Below are 22,143 nucleotides of genomic sequence, written 5' to 3' on the forward strand. Positions count from 1 at the left end.
CGAACCCTTGGCATGGCTTACTTACTAAGCGAAAGACTCTAAGCATTATTACAATGATCAAATGCATTTTTACTCAACTATTTAATAAAATAACTTAGAACGTTTAAAGGTCAAACATTCAACTTGGCCAAAATGGCAACCTAAGTCTTAACAGATGAAATAATAATGTAAAGACAACTGAACTACTAACTGTCTATGAAGCCTCTAAATAAAGGAGAGATGTCGGGACAAGACCCTCGATCATCCTAACAACTGAAATACTCAAAGCAAATGATAAAAGGAGTCCTCCGGATAGCAATGAGGCTCACCAACTGACTCTGAGTGCTCAACTGGATCAACGGAGCCCTGGATGCTAATCCTGATTACTTGTGTATGCATTATAAGAAGATACAGGTCAACTGACATCAGTACATTGAATGTACGAGTATGTGAGGGGGAAAACTAAACATAACATAAGCTTGAAAGGAATCTGAAAGAGACACTTACCTTGGCTCTACTCAACTCATGAACAACTTAACTCAATATAAAGCAACAATACACATGCAATATATAGAAAGCTTTTAAAACATTAGAAAACAACTCAGTTTGTTAAAGATATGCAATAACAACTCAACTTACTCATATAATAAAGTAATGTAATACTGTGGGAGTTTCTCTAACCGACAACCACCACTATGAGCCTAAGTGATGATACAACGTCTTGCCCACGCTGTCGAAACTGTCCTATACTTTGTCGTCATATAGAACGCGTTAACTAAGTGGATCCACTAGTCTATGATAAAAAGCACTTAAGGAATCATCTAAAAAGTATGATCCTTTACTACCCATGATGGATACATGGTTTATGGAGACTTGAGTTATTATGAACTCGCATCCCCGTATCGGTGCTCAATACTACTACCAAAAATATACTTAGCTCATATGTTTTTAAAACAAAACTTCTTTCTTTGGTTTGAGATAGTTACTCAAAACTTAGCTTAAAAGCTCTTTTGGAATCGATGGCCCCTTTCTTGCTCAAATGTGAAAACATTTTTAACTCTTGGGAATACTTAGTTCCTGATGAGTCCGATATTTGAACTCATTTAGGGCTTTATTCATAGTGATTTAGTGTCCTCAAATGCTTATTATGTGCCAATAATTGATGTAAAACATTTGATCCTCATGTATTTGGATTGAGGAACAAAGCAAGGACACTAATTTGCAAAAAGGAACAAAGCGAGCTTAAAGAATAAAGAAAAGTACGCCTGGTGATCGCCAAGTCTACTAGGCTAGTCGCCGAATGACCTCTTGACCGCCTAAAGTTCCAGTGTGCCAAGCCCTGAAGGAGAAAATCAAGTTGGTGAGAGAAAGGAGCAGTCGGCGGATCGCCGAGTGGTTCCGCGATGCAGTGTTAGATCCCCCAAAGTTACATACTTGGAGGATGCTGAAGGCCAAGGCAAAAAGGCGATGGAATTGACCAAAGGGTGGATCGCCGAGTTGATTGACGAGCCCGACTTACTACGCCGAATGGACCTTCGCAGCATATTTTTGGCGACTATAAATACGTTTTTGAACATTTAGTTTAGGATCTTTTTATCAATTAGTAAGTATCATAATTTCAATATATCAAATTCTGAGTATTGAGACAAGTTTCCTTAGCTTTGAAGAATTGAAGTTTTTCACTTTTGAGAAATTGGAAGTGGGTCTTTGAGATTCTTCAATTTGGACCTTTGTAAAGACGAAATCAATCTTGCCCAGTTGATGGAAACTCAATTTGGTAACAATTTTTATCTTTTTATAATGTCTAGCTAAAACCTCAATTCTTGGTGTGTGATTATGTGATTATGGGCTGATTTAGTTTATGAGTATTGCTAATTGTTAGCTTAAATGTTGTTTAGAAGTGATTTCAATTAGTAATTGTGGTTTAATTTAAAGAATTATAGTTGCAAATGCAGTTTTACCTTTGTGTTTTTGGCTTACTCGGGAGAGAGGTTTTAAAAACCAAGATTAATGATTGATGGTCTGTGGGTATTGGGTTGTCATGGGTTTAGCTCGAGAGAGTGAATCCTAAACTCTTTTCCACACATTCAGCTCGAGAGAGTGAATGGACTAAGGCGTAGACTGTTCTTATTTTGCATGCTTGTCGATGTTTGAGAGAAATCGACTTGATTCAAGGTAAATTGTTTGAGAGAAAGTTTTACTCCTCTATAGTCTAGCTTATTCACTAATATTCAACTATTTCCTAATAGTTTCAATTACCCATTTATCTACATTAGCCTATAATCGAATCACATCTCAAGAACCTGTCTCATTATTGTTATTCTGTATTATTTGTTGTTGTTGTAGTTGATAACTGAAACCATAACCTTTTTATTTGACATTCGTTTCACCCCCTGATTTGAATTATATTTTTATTCATAAATGCCTATTCCTATAACTGATTTGATCATATTCGTACTTTCCTATTGAATCTTAAACACGTACTACTCCATGTGAGATTCGACCCCAACTTATTTAGTTGGGTTATATACTGACTAGCGATCGTTGATACTTAGAATTGGATGAAGTGTCCTTGAAACGTTAATCAGTTCCCGTATAATTTTTGAAGAAATGAACTTTTACTCTTACTCTTTACTCAACTCAGAGCTTAAGTCTTAAAACAAAGTTAAAACGTTTGTAAAACACTTTTAGAAAACTTATGAACTTCTTTTAACTTGACTCTTACTTCTCTTGACTTGACCCTCAAATTTCCTTGAATTGAATTATGGATTCAAGGATTGTGATTTGTGATAGGAACGATCTCATGATGTGTAGGAGTGGTTTTAGATAGTTAAACATGAGAAAAAAATCAAGAAATCACTGTCTGGAGACTAGTCCGCGACGCGGATATGTATTTAGATATTTCATCACAAAAATAATTTTTGAGGCATAACGGTCCGTGACCGCTCCTCGACGCGAGGGAGAATTCTGCGAAACTAGGGGGCAGGTCCGTGACGCGGCCTGGGGAACTAGATTTGACTGACTTTTTCCTTCTTCGTTTTCCCAACCCCAAATCGCCTAAAATTGGTTTGTTTCCCCAAATTCTCTTTAGAATCATATACCCATCAAATGTATCTAAGAACCTAACTCAAAACAACTCTATAATTCGACGTAAAGATCTCAGAAACTTCTCAATCTCAACCCAATTCAAGAACGACATCAAATTAAAGAATACAAATCAAGAACATCAAACTCTCAACCCGTTTAGGACGAATTCACACTGAAATAAACATGTTTGGAACGTGGGTGAACGAATCCAACGTTATGAAAGCCTTACATACCTCGTAGGGATTAACCCTTGGCAAAATCCACACGAAAATCTCCAAGAAATCGACGAATCATTGCTTCTTCACCTCTTCTCTCTTTTCTCCAAGCCCTAGCGTGAACTTCAACTTTTCTAAACTGGTCTAATTCTGATTAGACCCCAAATAAACTCCTAAAAACGAATTAAAATAAATGGGTAAGGAAAAGACTGAACTACCCTTCCAAAATCCGGATTACACTTTTCTTATTTGAACAACCCAATTTCCAATAGACATAACTCTCTCATACAAACTCAGAATCGCGCAAACTTGGTGGCGTTGGAAAGATAATTCCAAGATCTTTCCTACAATATCTAAAAGCACACCTAAATCATCCTGATCTAGGATTTATGGTCGTTTGAAGTTGACTCAAAAACTCAACGTAGCTTGACTTAACAAATTTCCAGATTTTTCATTCTTATCTAAAATAACTATTTCCAATTCTAACTCTTTCTAGTTCTTTCAATTAGCGAGATGTTACAAAATCTCCCCCTTGGGAACATTCGTCCTCGAATGAGATTACTCTTAGTAGGCTAAGGGTGTAACATCTAACACTCAACTCAAACACCTAACAAGCAATGCAAATACAACATTCCAACTCATAAATTAAAAAGTACTAAGAAGAGAATTAGTACCTTGGTCTGGAATTTCGCCAGTCTCAAAGAGATGTAGATATATATTCTTCATATGTTCCTTAGCTTCCCAAGTAGCTTCCTCAACAAATTGATTCCTCCAAAGGACTTTGACTGATGCTACTTCCTTAGTCCTCAACTTGCGAACTTGGCGATCTAGAATCTAAACCGGAATCTCTTCATAAGATAAGCTATCCTTGATACCAATATCTTCAGTTGGTATGACAAGTGAAGGATCTCTCATGCACTTCTTCAACATGGAAATATGAAATACCGGATGAACCGCTGCTAACTCTTGTGGTAGCTCTAACTCATAAGCTACATTACCAACCCTTTTGGATATTCTGTAAGGGCCAATATACTGGGGACTAAGCTTTCCCTTCATACCAAATCTCATAACACCTTTCATGGGTGAAACTTTCAAATATGCCCAATCATCTACTTCAAAATCTAGCTCCATTCTCCTAACATCAGTGTAGGATTTCTGACAACTTTGCGCTGTTTTCAACCTCTCTTAAATCACTTTCACTTTTTCCATAGCTTGATGGACTAAATCTGGTCCTATCAACCCTGCTTCACCAACTTCAAACCATTCAATAGGAGATCTGAGCCTTCTCTCATAAAGAGCTTCATAAGGAGCCATTTGGATGCTAGAATGGTAGCTATTGTTATAGGCAAATTCAATAAGAGGTTGGTGATCATACCAATTACCCTTTAAATCAATCACACAAGCCATCAACATATCATCTAAGGTATGAATAGTGCGCTCTGCTTTCCCATCTGTTTGAGGATGAAAGACAGTACTTAAGTTTAACTTTGAACCCAAGCCTTTTTGGAATGACTTCCAAAACTGTGCAGTAAATTATGCACCTCTGTCTGAAATAATCAAAACAGGCACCCTATGAAGTCTGACTACCTCTTAGATGTACAACTTGGCATAGTCCTCTGCTATATGGGTAGTCTTTACCGGTAAAAAATTTGTTGATTTGGTCATTCGATCCACAATCACCCAAATTGAATCGTGCTGCCTGCGAGACCTTCGTAAAACTGTGATGAAGTCCATATTGATCATCTCCCACTTCCATTCTGGAACTTCTATATTTTGAGCCATACTATCGGGCCTTTGATGCTCTACTTTAACTTGTTGGCAATTCGGACACTTAGCAACAAACTCTGCAATCCCTTTCTTCATACTACTCCACCAATAAACCTCTCTCAAATCACGATACATCTTTGTAGAGCCTGGATGAATGGAATATATGGAGCTATGAGCTTCCTCCATGATCCTCTCTTGGAGTTCATCCACCCTTAGTACACACAATCTACCTTGATACCTCAATACGCCATCTCCTCCTTGTTCAAAAGCTAATAATTTTTGCTTATGAACATTTGCCTTCAATTCAAGCAAAATAGGATCTTGGTGTTTCTTCTCTTTCACTTCTGACACCAAGGGATTCAGCCCCATTTATCACCACTACTCCTCCTTCTGTGGAATCAATTAGGTGAACATCCAGGCGTGCAAGTCTATGCACATCCTTTGCTAGTTCTTTCTTATCTTCCTCAAAATGGGCGGTACTACCCATAGACAACCTGCTTAAAGCATCAGCAACAACATTAGTCTTACCTGGGTGATAAAGAATACTCATGTCATAATCCTTGAGTAATTCTAACCACATCTATTCTCTGAGATTAAGCTCTTTCTGAGTAAACATATACTGAAGACTTTTGTGATCGGTGAACACATCCACATGAACACCATAAAGATAATGGCGCCATATTTTTAAAGCAAATACTACGGCAACCAATTCTAGACATGCGTTAGGTAATTCTTCTCATGAACTTTGAAGCTATAACTTTGCCATTCTGCATTAACACACAACCCAAACTAACTCTAGACGCATCACAGTACACCACGAAGCCTTGCATACTTTCTGGTAAGGTCAATACTAGGGCAATAGTCAACCTCTTTTTCAATTCCTGAAAGTTTTTCTCACAAGCTTCAGACCATTAAAACTTCACTATTTTCTGAGTCAATTTGGTCAAAGAAGGAAAATTGACGAGAACCCCTCTACGAACCTTCTATAACATCCATCCAAACTCAAGAAACTCCTAATATCAGTTAGAGATGTGGGTCTAGGCCAATTCTGCACTGCCTCTATTTTCTGAGTATCAACTTTAATTCCCTCTCCAAACACAATGTGGCCTAAGAATGCCACAGATTCAAGCCAAAACTCACACTTAGAGAACTTGGCATACAACTCTCTATCTTTTAGAGTTTGTAGAACTATTTTGAGATGACTAGCTTGATCTTCTTCATTCCTCGAATAGATTAGTATGTCATCAATGAAGACGATAACAAACATATCTAAATAAGGTTTGAATACTCTATTCATAAGATCCATGAACATTGCAGGCGCATTGGTCAAACCAAATGACATAACTAGGAACTCATAATGACCATAACGGGTCCTGAATGTTGTCTTTGGAATGTCACATTCCCTTACCCTCAACTGATGGTAGCCTGATCTGAGGTCTATCTTAGAGAAACAAGTAGCACCATGAAGCTGATCGAAAATATCATCAATTCTCGAAAGATGATACTTATTCTTGATGGTAATCTTGTTCAACTGGCGGTAATCTATACACATCCTAAGGAAGACATCTTTCTTTCTCACAAATAAGACCGGAGCGCCCCAAGGTGAGACACTTGGTCGAATAAAGCCCTTATCTAGGAGATCTTTCAATTGTTTTTTTTAGTTCTTTCAACTCTGCTGGTGTCATTCTATATGGAGGAATAGATATAGGACGAGTATCTGGAAGAATGTCTATGCCGAAATCTATTTCTCTCTGAGGAGGGACTCCGGGAAGATCATCAGGAAAAACTTCTGGAAACTTGTTTACTACTGCAACTGACTGAGTAGGAAGTATCACAACACTAGAGTCATTAACTTGGACTAAGTGATAGACACACCCCTTGGAAACTAACTTTCTCGCCTTAAGGTACGAAATGAAACGACTCTTAGGCACTGCTGAACTACTACTCCACTCTATAACTAGCTCATTAGGAATTTGGAACCTAACGAGTCGAGTTCTACAATCAATGGAGGCATAACAAGCATGAAGCCAATCCATACCTAGAATAACATCAAAATCTACCATATCTAACTTAATTAAATCAGCCATGGTGTTCTTCTGATTGATGGATATGACACAATCACGATATACTCACTCGGCTAGAATAAACTCCCAACAGGTGTTGAAACACAAAAGGGTTCACAGAGTTTCTGAGGAAGAACATCAAAATTATTTGCAACATAAGGGGTTACAAAAGATAAAATTGCTCCTGGGTCTAGCAAAGCATAAATATCAAGAGTAAAGCTTTGATCATACCAGTGACAACATCTAGAGAGTTCTCTTGCTCTTGGCGACTAGTGATCACATAAAAGGCGGTTTGATCCTTCGTTAGTATCAAAAGTAGCTCCTCTAGGTGCTGCCCTGTCTGGTGGAGCAACTGATGAAAATTGGGCTTTATTACCCTGATTATCATTTCCTTGCCGGTTCTTGGGGCACTCTTTCATGAAGTGACCCTCTTGTCCACACTTGAAACAACTTGTGGAGCCATCGCGAGATTTACCTGGGTGGATTCTACCACACTTAGCATATGCAGGATCCCAGTTACCTCATTGTGCCACACTACCCTGAGATTGGACAGGTCTTGCCCTGAAATGCTGTGAATTGTGACTATTGTACTCACCTTTGTTTCTGGGTGCAGGTGCACTAGCAGATGATGGAGCAGTTCTCTTTTGCTTTTGTTGGTAAGAAGATCAGTTTGTATTACTTATTTACTGCCCTGGCGTCTCGGTCTTCTTATTTCTGAATTCCTCCCTATCCCTCAAATTCTCTTCCTCAACCTGGTGTACATAGACCATCAACCTTGTTATATCCATGTCACATATTAGCATTGCAGCCTTACCTTCTTTACTCGACAAACGAGACCGCCAGTAACAAACAAACTCATTATACTCCTTATATCCGCAATCATCTCTGGAGCATAACGGGATAGTTGGGTGAACTTCAACCCATACTCATGAACACTTAGTGAATCTTTCTTAAGGGTGAGAAACTCTCGTACCTTGGCCTCTTTCAATTCTCGAGGAAAGAAAAGCCCTAAAAAGGCCTCCTCAAAATAAGCCCAACTCGTAGGTGGTGCTCCTTCAGCTCTACCCTTCTTCCACTGGTCAAACCAAGTGCTAGCAATATTCTTCAGTTGATATGCAGCTAGTTCCATTCGCTCAACATCAGCAACGTGCAGCACCTCAAATACCATTTGCATCTCCTTGATAAAGCTCTCTAAATCCTCAGTAGTGCTTGAACCAGTGAAACTTGGAGGATTCATCCTCAAGAACTCACGAATCCTCGAAGTACCATTTCCTTCATGTCGGTTCTCTCTCTGCCCAGCTTGGTTGGTCACAGCTTGACTCAACATTCTTATCACTTCCCCGAACTCAACATTGGTAACTTTTCTTTGGGGTTGCACTTCAGGTGCATTGGGTACCCCTTGCTCCTCAACATTACGCCTAGCATGAGGACCACTGACAGCTCTTCGTGGAGGCATGATTAACTGAAAAACACGCGCAAGCATGAATTAAAAAGAGACTTTTTAGAGATCAAACTCTAACGCACGAAATAAGTGTGAAAGAAGTGAGATAATTTCCTAAATGTCGCACCCTCCTAATTATAGATATAGTGTGCTTCACACTGATAACTAGGACTCTACATACACGACTTTATAGACTCCCTAGGACTCTTGAACTTTGTGCTCTGATACCAAGTTTGTCATGCCTCGAGCCTACACCCTTGGTGGGATTGGCACTCGAGAACCATTGTTGGCCCCAAATGAAGCCTTGGCCTTGCTTACTTACTCAGCGGAAGACTCTGAGCATTATTACAATGATCAAATGCATTTGTACACAACTGTTTAATAAAATAACTTAGAACGTTTAAAGGTCAAACATTCAACTTGGCCAAAATGGCAACTCAAGTCTTAACATATGAAATAATAATGTAAAGACAATTGAACTACTAATTGTCTATGAAGCCTCTAAAACAAGGAGGAATGTTGGGACAAGACCCTCGATCATCCTAACAACTTAAATACAAAAAGCAAATGATAAAAAGAGTCATCCGGATAGCAAGAAGGCTTACCAACAGACTCTGAGTGCTCAACTGGATCAACGGGGACCTGGATGATGATCCTGATTACTTGTGTCTGCATCATAAGAAGATACAGTCCAACTGTCATCAGTACATTGAATGTACGAGTATGCGAGAGGAAAACTAAACATAACATAAGCTTGAAAGGAATCTGAAAGAGACACTTACCTTGGCTTTACTCAACTCATGAACAACTTAACTCAATATAAAGCAATAATACACATGCAATATATAGAAAGCTTTTAAAACATTAGAAAGCAACTCAGTTTGTTAAAGAAATGCAATAACAACTCAACTTACTCATATAATAAAGTAATGTATTATTGTGGGAGATTTTCTAACCGACAACCACCACTACGAGCCTAAGTGGTGATACAAGGTCTTGCCCATGATGCCAGAACTGTCCTATACTTTGTCGTCATATAGAATGTCTTAACTAAGTGGATCCACTAGTCTATGCTAAAAAGCACTTAAGGAATCATCTAAAAAGTATGATCCTTTACTACCCATGATAACTACATGGTTTATGGAGACTTGAGTTATTATAAACTCGCATCCCCATATAAGTGCTCAATACTACTCCCAAAAATATACTTAGCTTATATGTTTTTAAAACAAAACTTCTTTCTTTAGTTTGAGATAATTACTCAAAACTTAGCTTAAAAAGTCTCTTGGAATCGATGTTCCCTTTCTTGCTCAAATGTGAAAACATTTTTAACTCTTGGGAATACTTAGTTCCCGTATAATCTTTGAAGAAATAAATTTTTACTCTTACTCTTTACTCAACTTAGAGCTTAAGTCTTAAAACAAAGTTAAAACGTTTGTAAAAGACTTTTGGAAAACTTATGAACTTCTTTTAACTTGACTCTTACTTCTCTTGACTTGACCCTCAAATTTCCTTGAATTGAATTATGGATTCAAGGATTGTGATTTGTGATAGGAACGATCTCATGATGTTTAGGAATGTTTTTAGATAGTTAAACATGAAAAAAATATCAAGAAATCACTGTCTGGAGACTAGTCCGCGACGCGGAGATGGATTTAGATATTTGATCACGAAAATAATTTTTGAGGCAGAACGGTCTGTGACCGATTCGTGACGTGAGAAAGAATTCTCGAAACTGGGGGGCAGGTCCGCGACATGGCCTGGGGCACCAGATTTGCTTGACTTTTTCCTTCTTCTTTTTCCCAATCCCAAATCACCTAAAATCGGTTATTTTCCCTACTTCTCAATCTCAGCCCAATTCAAGAACGACATCAAATTAAAGAATACAAATCAAGAACATCAAACTCTCAACCCTTTTAGGATGAATTCACACTGAAATAAACATGTTTGGCACGTGGGTGAATGAACCCAACATTATGAAAGCCTCACATACCTCGTAGGGAATACCGTTAGTGAAATCCACATGAAAATCTCCAAGAAATCGACGAATCATTGCTTCTTCTCCTCTTCTCTCTTTTCTCCAAGCCCTAGCGTGAACTTCAACTTTTCTAAACTGGTCTAATTCTGATTAAACCCCAAATAAACTCCTATAAACGAATTAAAATAAATGGGTAAGGAAAAGACTAAACTACCCTTCCAAAATCCGGATTGCACTTTCCTTATTTGAACAACCCAACTTCTAATGGGCATAACTCTCTCATACGAACTCGAAATCGCGCAAACTTGGTGGCGTTGGAAAGATAATTCGAAGATCTTTCCTACCTCATCCTGATCTAGGAGTTATGGTTGTTTGAATTTGACCCAAAAAGTCAACCTAGCTTGACTTAACAACAAATTTTTTATTCTTTCCTAAAATGACTATTTCCAATTCTAACTCTTTCTAGTTCTTTCAATTAGCGAGATGTTACAGTTTGAACTGGGGTTGATTTTACAACCCTTAGTCTACTTAGAGTAATTTTATTCGGGGAAGAATGCTCCAAGAAGGAGATATTGTAACACCTCGGTATTTGAAAAAGCTAAAACTAGAAAGAACTAAATTGGAAATAGCAAAATCTGAAATTTTTCAAGTTAAGCTTAAGATGTGAGTTTTGGGTCAACTTCAAATGGTCATAACTTTCAGTACAGGATGAGTTAGGTGGCCCATAAGATGTCAAATGAAAGGTCGTGGAATCCTCTTTCCAGTGCCACCAAGTTTGCTAAATTTCAAGCTTGTATGAGGGAGATATGCCCGTTTGAAGTCGAGCTTCCTAGTTAAGGAAAGTTACCCAGTTTTAAGATGGGTATTTTGGTCTTTTCCTTACTCCATCAACTAAAAATGAAATTTGATAATATTTAGGGGTCTAAACTGATTTGGTTCAGTTTTACAAATCCTAATTTACGCTAGGGTTTTGAGAGAAGTTCAAGAAGAGGAGAAAAGGAGAAAAGTCAAGGTGTTCTTGGAGTTTTCTTGCAGAATCGAAAGTCGTTTTGCTGAGGGTTTGATCCCTAAGAGGTATGTGAGTTTTCATAGTGTTGGATTCGTTCACCCATACGCCAATCATATTATTTTCAGTGAAGTTTCTTTCTTGAAGTTGAAGAATATGAGTTCTTGATTAGTTTCTTGAAGTATTGTTTCCGTTCTTGAATTAGGATGGGTTTTATGAGTTCTTGGGATAATCGTATGGAGTTTAAGAGTTGTTTTTTAGTAGATTCTTGTGTACTTTGGTTGGGTATTCGAATCTAAGTGATTGGGGAAGAAACCATTCGATTCTAGGCGAATTAGGGTTAAAAAACGAGTAAGAAAATTTGTGACGTGTTTCTAGGCGGCGCAGTGCGCCAGAGAAGAGTGTTTGTAGTTTAGCTCCTGGGGCGTGTGCCACTCAGTGTGCCCCAACTTCCCTTCTGTAGTTCAGGGTCTGGGGCCCCGCGCCACTCAGTGCACCAAGGTCGCCATGTCCCCTACTCTTTGGTCCTTCTTTCCGTATGAGTTCCCTCGAGTCATACCTATGTTTTCTAATTGATTTCTACACTCTAAGGTACGTCTAAACATCGAGATATCATCCATAACATGAGATCATAACCATTGAATCCATAATTCAAATTCAATGTAGAGCTAAGAGTCAAGTCTTGAGAGTTCATCCAAGTCATTTTAATAAGTCTTTCACAATCATTTTAAACTTGTTTTAAGACTTGAACACTTGATTTTGAGAGAGAGTAGAGTTGAGTTCATTTTCTTTAAAATGATATATGGGAACTAAGTATTCCCAAGATTAAATGTTTTCACATTTAAGATGAGAGGAAACACTGATTTTCATAAGAGTTTTCACGAGCAGTTTTTAGTACCATCTCTTTTAAGAGAAAGATTTTTGAGTAATAATCTCAAACCACAGAGAAAGTTATGTTTTAAACATATGAGCTATTTACATTTTGGGAGTAGTATTGAGCACCGATATGGGGACGATTTCAGATAAGTCAAAGTCTCCATAAACCATGTAGCCAACGTGGGTAGAAAGGGTCATACTTTTTAGATGATTACTTAATGCTTTTAGCATAGACTAGTGGATCCTCTTAGTAGTAGGTTCTATGCCCCAACAAAGTATAGGACAGTTCTGGAAGCGTGGGCTAGACGTTGTATCATCACGTAGCTCATAGTGATTGTTGTCAGTTACAGAATCTCCCACAGAATTACTTGTATTTTTATATGCAAACTAAGTTACATTGTATTTTCTAATACATTAAGTTATTTTCTACTGGTTTAAAAGCTTTTCTTTATAATGCATTCTTTATTACTGCTTTATATTGAAATGAGTTAAGTATCCATGAGTTGAGTTGAGACGAGGTAAGTTGTTTTTATTATCTCCAGTTCAAGCTTATGTCATGTTTTAGAATTTCCCTTACATGCTCGAACATTCCATGTACTGATGTCATTTGGCCTGCATCTTTTATGATACAGATACAGGTATCCAGGATTAGCATCCAACGCTTCATTGATCCAGTCGAGCTCCAGAGTTATTTGGTGAGCCTCCTTGCTTTCGGAGGATCCCTTTTGTTATGTTTTCAGTTATTTCAATATTTAGGATGATCGGGAGTCTTGTACGGACATCCCTCATAGTATTAGAGGCTTCATAGATAGATAGACATAGTTCATGAATCCTTTCCATTTAAGTTATTGGTGTCTGAGACTTGAGTTACCTCTTTGGCTAGTGAATGTTTATTTCTAAACTATTCTAAGTAGTCTAATTTGAGACCTTTTGAGTTAAATCTTTCATTTGAGTTTACTATATTATGAGTAAGTCTTCCGCTAAGAGTTAAGCCAGGCCAAGGATTCGCTTGGGGCCAAAAAAAGTTCTCGAGTGCCAGTCGCGTCTAGCGTGTAGGCTCGGGGCGTGACATAATCACACTTACAAAATTTTCATCCGACCACATTTATCAAGAATTTTAATTGAAATTAAACATTTTCTAAACATTCAAAAATATCTCGCCCAACTACTCAAACTCACACTGAAGGCCTCGAGACCAACTAACTATGTCATTAGCTCAAAATGGACCTTTTTGGAGCTGATGGACCTGAGGAAAATCTCATACGATATCATATTCTTCTGATGTTGACCAAAGTCAACTCTTTCAACTTAAAAGTTTCCAAAAAAAAGGAAAAAAACTCAATCAAAACCCTTCGGATCACTTCGAGAAGCGTGTCACCCACCTCAACACAACACAAACACTGCACAGAAGCTACGAAAATGGGCAAAACATAGTAATTTCACAAATATACAAGCAATTGAGCATGATGGTCATCACAACAATATTTTATTCTGTTACCTAGATAAATTAAGTTATATCTTATTTTGTTGCTTTAAATTGTAATTAAGTAAATTTGAAGTATAAACAAAGTAATCTTTATGAATTTGTTATAAAATCTAAATTATATTTTAATGTTACGTGTAGGTGTGTCAAATGAGCAGGTTGAGGTGAAATTGAGGATATTAAAATGGGTTGAAATTGAAATTGGGTTGGGTCATGACCTGTCTAAATTTACTTTGGGCTCAAATGAGCTAAAAATGGAGTTGGGTCATGGCCCGCCCAATTTTACCCCTTTAATGTCAATAATTTAACATATTGTTATTTACCTTTTATAAACACAATTTGAATTTCAACTTAAGCAAATAAAAAAAGTAGATTTTACACAAATCTCATAGTGTTAAGAGCTAATTACATCCTATCCCTAATATTTTCCAAATTACAAAAATTCCTTAAATTTGATGGGATCCGGATACATCCCAAGACATCTCGATACATCACATCCTGATTTTGGATACATCCCTCAATGTTCTGATACATCGCGTCTCGGTTTTGGATACATCACTCAACGTCTCAATACATCGCGTAAAGTGATGTATTCGATCGATACATCACATAAAGTGATATTTCTGATTAATATATCGTGTAAAGTAATGTTTCAATACATCACATATGTCCTGATACATCGTAAGTGATGTATCCGATCGATACATCACGTAAAGTGATAAATCCGATTAATATATCGTGTAAAGTAATGTTTCAATACATCGCGTACCTCCCGATACATCGTAAGTGATGTATCTGATCGATACATCGTAAGTGATGTATCTGATCGATACATCACGTAAAGTGATGTATCTGACTGATACATTGTGTAAAGTGATGTATCCGACCGATACATAACGTAAAGTAGGGATAATTATAATTTTTCTAAATGTTAAGGAATTTCAGAGAATATAGTAAAATAAGTTGTGTAGTAGGTAATTTAAGTTACAAAGGGATAAGTAAATCCTAGTAGATATAAAATAGATTATTCATACCTTCAACATGGAAACTTACATTAATCCAATGCAAGTAAAGAGTCTTAAAACAGGTTGAAATTGAAGATTAAATTGGGCTCAATTGAAAATCCTTTTAAAATGAGTTAAGGCTTGAATGGGTTGAGACATTAAACCTAATTCAAATTATCTTGAGCCAAACCATAAAATTTTGAACGTATTATCTATATTTGCATTTTGACACCCCTAATTACGTGCATTAATTAATTAATTAATTAAAGATATTATCAATTTTCACTCTCTTTGATTCTCGATTTTGTATATAGATTATTATTTTTTGAGCTTTTACTGTCATTAACAAAATATTTATTTTAAATTGTAATCTCAAATCTATTTTGGCTCTGATAAGGAGGTGGAAAATTGTATGTCACAAGAGTTAGGAGTAGGGTTGGGCATTAATATAAAAAAATTGGATGAGCCGAACTAATTTTGATCTTCGATTTTGATTTTTGAATTTTCAATGTTGGTATTTTTTCCAAAAGTTTGGTTCTGTGTTCAATGCAAGGATCTCGAAACTTAAGTGCACTGAAGAATCAAAACTTTATTAATTTATATAGTTATATATCAACTAACAATTAAATCATTCATTAACAAATTAAAACAATGATAGATTTACAATTCAGCTATTAACTTCAAATATTAATTTCAAAGACGAACTCAAAATGTATTTTTGCCCATGTACATCATGTAAAGAAATGCTTCTTCATTCTTGTTTTTCTCGAGTAGTAGTTGGATGCACAATATTCTTGAAATAGATAAATATGATTTTTTTAAAACACAATAAGTGTTTTATGGTGAAACACATCATCACTTAACATGTAGGTTGAAGAAAGGTAGATGTAAGTTAAAGAAGATCTGGAGAGATAATTAAACAGAACATGACACAATTTCAGCACACTAAAAATGTGATCCTAGATAGAAAGGTGTGGAGGTCGGAAATAATAAGGCTAGAAGGTTAGTAGATCACCTCGTGTAGTTTTTTTTTTTTTTTTGAAAAAACGCTGCTTCAACAGCGATTTAAGATTATTTTTTTAAAAAAGTTTTAGGATAACGCTGCTAAGACAACGATTTCAAATAAAGTTTTTAACAGTGTGTACGGCGTTAAAATATATCGCTCCCTCAGTAGCGTTTTTACCGTTTTGATTTAATTTTTTTTGATATACCGTTTATATTTTTTGAAGGAAAAAACTTGCCCTTTTTGACTCCGGACTCAATAAAAGAGAGATTCAATTTTTTTTTTGTTTCATTGATTCAGGTTAAAAGTTGTGCTCTCAGTTCCAAATATTCCCACAATCCTTGGACCTTCCACATGTGATTATCTACACCTCAGGCTATGAGGCTACATAAGAAATTTCACTAGACACGTGTCATCATCTTACTTGTCTAATATTTTTATTTGTTTTAGTCAGTAGGGGTGTTAAAAAAATATGAAAAATCGATCAAACTGATTGAATTGAATCGAATTGATTTATGTCATTTTTTAATAAATTGTGATTTTTTTATTCAAGTGTATAACTGTTCCGAATAATTGGGATTATCTTTTTAATTTATAAAAAAATCAAAAAATTCCTGAACCGAATGACCTTACATGTAAGTATATTTTATATACTAACAATATGTTAAAATTTTATATATAAATGTATTTTATAATATTTCTCAAATATATATATAACCTAGGTCCTACGCCTCTGGTGACTGGATGATTTTGAGTCTTTGCTCTTTAATTAGTCTTTAATTAATTAAGTTTAAAATTAAAAGATACTATCATAGATGCTATACATGTTACCGGCCTCAAAAAAATCATAGATGCTATATAAAACAATGCAGTAAAACCTATGCAAGAACTTATATTAAATGTTTAAGATCAAACAATATGACAAAATCTATGTACGTACTCATATCAAATGTTTAAGATTAAACAATATGACAACAAGGTTTTACATTCTTGACTTTTTCATGAAGAATTGAAGTATTTTTTCAAGAAAATATTTGTGAAAGAAGTATTTTAATAATAATATATTTCGAGGTGATGTTTTAAAAGTTAAAAAAAAAACAATTAACCGAACTGTATCAATACCGAAGAGAAACCGATATGATGGAGATGGTTTTAAAAAATCTATTTTTTATTATTCATTATAAAATACCCAAAAATTAAAATGATATAGTTTTTAAAAATAACTGATCGAACTGTGTCATTAAGACCCCTAACCACTTATATATGTTTTGAAGTGCATCTTCCTCTAAAAACTTGAAAATTATAATTTTTCTCTTGTATCCTATTTCTTTAATATTTGTGATTTTTATTTTTCTTTCATTTCAATACTTATCCTTATAAAAAACACAAACATCATGTAAATTTAGTAAAATACAACATTCTCTCAGAAACATCTCTCACAATTATAAATACAAAAATTAACATTTAATACAATAATTATACGAAAAATATGTATTTAGATAAATAAACATATTATCATTCTTAAAGTAAAATTTATTGATTCTAGTTAACTTTAGTAATAATCAACATTATTATTTATGTGCAAACAAATCAATAACATTTATTCTTGTCTAGCATAAAATTAAAAGAAGTTATAATTTTTTAAATATTTTACATAAAAAACTATTCAAAAATTACTCTTTTTTCCTAATTGAAAGAAAATCTCCCTAAACACCTTCGAGAAAATGATCCAATAAAAATAAAAACATCAAAAATATAAAATAATGTTTTCCGTTGGTTACCATGAAATCAAGAGGAAGAAAAAGTAACATACTAAGATTTACTATTTTTTGTCCAGTATGTTATTTTAATATAAAGCTTTATGAAGAGATTCTTATTGATTTTTTTAAAACATGGGACGACCAAAAAAGAGTTAAAATGAGTTTTAATGTATTGAGATAGTTTTCAATAATTTTATTAAGCATTAAGAGGCTTTAAATAATCAACATAAACACATTATTTTCATAATTTATAATTTAAAACAACCTAGAATAATTTAACAACTTATATAACCTAACTAAAATTAATAATTTAAATTCATAGTCGTTGTCATGCCTTTTTTTAGATGAAATTCTAAGAGGTTTTGCCAAGATGAATCCTAACTCAAATTTAGGAGTGATGACATAATGCTCTTGCTTCTTCAACCTCATTTAAGCATTCTGAGACATATTTGAGTGATTCATCTTTGAGCTCTTTCAGTATCGCTAGATTTGAAAAGTCGTAATCTGATTCTTCAAGTAGTGTGAGGACCTTTTGATCAAAACACCATTTTATCTTATCAATTTGGGTATTGCCTTTAAAAGACTTAAAAGTGATAGATATAACTTGTACAAAATTGAGATAATCATTTTTTTCTTCAAATTTTGAAAAGTTCTATGACTCAATTCTTTTCTTGAAGGGTGAACTTACTGAGTATATTCCTTTAGCAATGATTGTTCCTTTTTTCGACGCTCGTATGAAATGTACCAAAAAATTGATTGATCATTATCAAGATTCATCTGCAAGTATCATTTAGATGGTAAAAGTTTAATAGAGATTTCTTTTATTCTCTTTTCGAACATCTTGATAGCGGCTCATTGAACTTCACTCTCTTCTTTTGAATCAACATCAATTGAGTCGTCTTGCGTGGATTTTTTCATATTTAATCTTTCAGAATCTAAATAGAATTTTACATTTGCAAAGTATCACTTTGTCTTGATGAAAGGATTAATTTTTGCATCAATTTTGACTATTTCATCATCATTCATATACTTTATGCATTTATGTAAAGTAGATGACAATCACTCAATTTTCATAAACCCAAGGACTCTCAAGCAACAAATTTATGATGTTTTGACATTTATAACATGGATCAAAATGTTTGATTTCATATCGTCAATGAACAATTCTACACAAATATTTTCTATGGCTCGGTGTCCTCCTTGATTGAAACCTTGAATCATAAGGTTTTTTTCAAGTCATCAATAGAGTTTCTGAGCTTTTTTGAGTCATATTTAGCATGATATTGACTACTAAAACACCATCGGTAGTATGCAATTGATATGATGTTCTTGAATAGCTCCTACAGCAAACAAAGGTTTGTTATGTAGTTTAGACCTTAACAACAAATCATCATCAGTGAAGGCAAATATAGCAAAATTTGGGGTAACTCTTTTGTTAGCATGATGTTCTTGTGTTATTGTTGGATTATTTTTACCGCACTTTTGCTTTCTTTTGTTTTATCTATGCTGAAAACATGTATTTCACCAGTTTGACTGCCTTAAACAAACATTCAGGATATAATTCACGCAATATAATAGACTTTCGAATCCTCTGCGATAAGGAACCATTGATGTTTTGACTTGTATAACATTTGACATTTTTTATGATTGTATTTGATTCACATCACTCCTTAGTGCTCTTGTCTTGGAAAGTTGTATCCTAACAACTATTTGATGTCTCTGCTTCTTATGAGTAACCAAAGTCCAATCATAATATTCATTTTCTTTGTGATTGTCGTCTGTCTCTAGTGAACCTTCAAAAGTTTTCTTTGAAAATTCAACTTCGATAGGCGTGAAACTCCTGCATTACAAGAAAAGGGTGTTTGGCATAATCTGCGACTTCGAGCACTTCTTCTAGTTGGGTGCTATACTTGCATGGTTTGCCTCAGCTATTTTATTTATGTCAATGATGATTTTTTTCTTCACTTACTAACACCATGATTTTCTCTTTCAAGACAAAGTATTTACTTGTTGGGTGGGGAATGGCGCAATAAAACTTACAGTATATTATCAATCATATTGATTTCTTCGGGCCTTTTTAATTTAGGGAGATCAATAACTTTCTTGGCTAGCAATTCAACAAGGATCATAAGTACGTTTGAATCTGAAAAATGAATAAATCTTTACCTCTAACTCCTAAAAGGTTGAATGTAGTTTCTCTTCATTTGGATATTGACTTGGGGATTCCTCTTTTTGAAGTTCTTTCTTTATTGTGACCTTGACAAAAGTTGCTTTCACTCCTATAGATTTTTTAGCTTGGATCTTTGAGGTCGTGCCTTTTTGAACTCTTTCTTTTCTATTGTCAGAGATTAGCAAAAAGATATGTCTTCCAATGACTAGGAATGCTCAACTCCATGTTAAGTGCTCGTATGATAAGTTCTTCAAAAGTTTGCGGTTTGATTCCTTGTAGTATGTATAGTAGTCCCTAGTGCATTTCTTGAATGCATATTTCTAGAGCAGATATTTAAGAAAGGCAATCTTTACCGTCCAAACTCAATGTTCTCCAATAATTGATATAATCCACCACAGACTCATCTTTCCTTTGTTTAGTGCCTGTCAACTCTATCATGCTTACGGTCCAAGTGTACTGTAAAAATGATTAAGGAATTCCTTATCGAGTTGCTCCAACTATCAATAGACTCATGTTCCATGTCGATATACCAGTCGAATGCACTCTCTTTCAGCGAACAAACAAACTGGTTTACCAAAAAGTCACCATGTGGTCCAGCATTGCTACAAGTTTCAATAGTGGGCATGTATTACCTTGGGTTTTCTTTGCCATCAAATTGTTGTAGCTTTGGTGGCTGATAGTTCGTTTTCATGGATAGACAATCACACTGTCTGGTATATGGCTTGGAGTAATACAATGAATTTTGTGGCGTTCTGCTATATTGAGCCCTGATGATGTTTGTTATCATGTCTTGTTGGACATATAACGCTGCAATTGAAACTGATTGTTTCTCCTTTTAAAAGTTGGACTTAGCTATAGATTCCTCAAACGACCTTATTTTTTGGATTGAACCTAGACGGACAAGTGTGGACAGTAACTTGACTCTTTAGGTGTGAATCCTCCAACTTGTTCATAAGTTGAGCAATATGAAGTGTTTTTTATCGTCAATAGACTTCTTCATTAAAATTGGAGAAATCATTGAATCCTCAAATTCCCCCAAGTTAAAGTCAATTTGAGAAAATTCTTCAAAGACTATAGATGTGAGGTTGCCTCCGGAGGTTGCAATTACGATCGCCATATGAGAATTGTTGTTTTTTTTTATCATCTATGGAGAGGTAAAGCATTCGAATTCATCTAAGTCACTAGTCTTGAACTTGCGTCAAGTCTTTGCATGAAACATCATTACATCACTGATTTTGAATGTTATCACAATAGTTGACTTTGTATTTTGTAATTTGCAAGATGAAGAGATCAAGAACAAAATTGACCGCATTGGACGTGTATAAATTTATTCACAACAAATTTCCAAAGTGTTGGAATTTAACTGCAACAAAAAATAAGAAAATTATATTTTTTGTTGATAAATTTGTGAATACAGTTTTATCACCCTCTTGATTCTTCTCTCCTGAACTTCTCCGAGATTCATGAATTAAATAGCGTACTTCTTGAATTGTTTAATGATTTGAATCTCCTAGTGTATTCCAATCGCCAAGAATATTGGTTAGTACTTCATTACTTCGAAAAGATCTCCAAAAAAACTCCTTCAACCACTACTTGAAAGAATTATGTAATAGATGTTGTAGCTTTCTACCACGCTTACTCCAATGCTTGTTGAAGTGTTTGTCAAATGTCCTTGAATGTCATGTCTATCCCCTATTCATAGTTGTAGGGAGGGAACAAAGTTGCATATGATTAGCTAAAAGATGTCATTTAACACTTGACAAATTGTGATTGATTCTTAAACTTAACTAGAACTACCACATCATTTGAAAATATGATATCATCTTGTTAGTCTTTGATGCATAGCCACCATGACACGCAACATGGGTTTAGGCTTCAATGTGTAATTGACCTTGGCCATTAAAATGAACTGATTAATTTGTATAGTCCAAATTAATCATTAATTAATCAACCCAAATGAACTGAATAAAATCCAAAATTTTATATAAATTTAACCCAATAAAATCTATACACTGCCAAATTTAGTAATGATAAAGTCATGAAACACCAATCTTCTGCCTCCGGATATATCAGTATTATTATTTTTTTGCTCATTAAGTGATCAATAAAAACAGCAATCGGCTTCAAACTACTAGCTTTTGCTCCCAAAGCAAATGTTGACCGTGACAATAAAATATTTGGTGTAAAATGAACCATGCCATCACTAGAGATGAACAGATTTACATATTGCTAGCAAACAGTAAGAGCAGCAGCCAGCTCTCCCATTCCAAATTTGCATTAGTAGAGAAAGATCTTGAGTATCTGATCGGCT

Source organism: Solanum verrucosum, unplaced genomic scaffold (genome assembly GCF_900185275.1).
Source record: "Solanum verrucosum unplaced genomic scaffold, falcon-dt-bn FXZP01000207.1, whole genome shotgun sequence".
Classification (NCBI taxonomy): domain Eukaryota; kingdom Viridiplantae; phylum Streptophyta; class Magnoliopsida; order Solanales; family Solanaceae; genus Solanum; species Solanum verrucosum.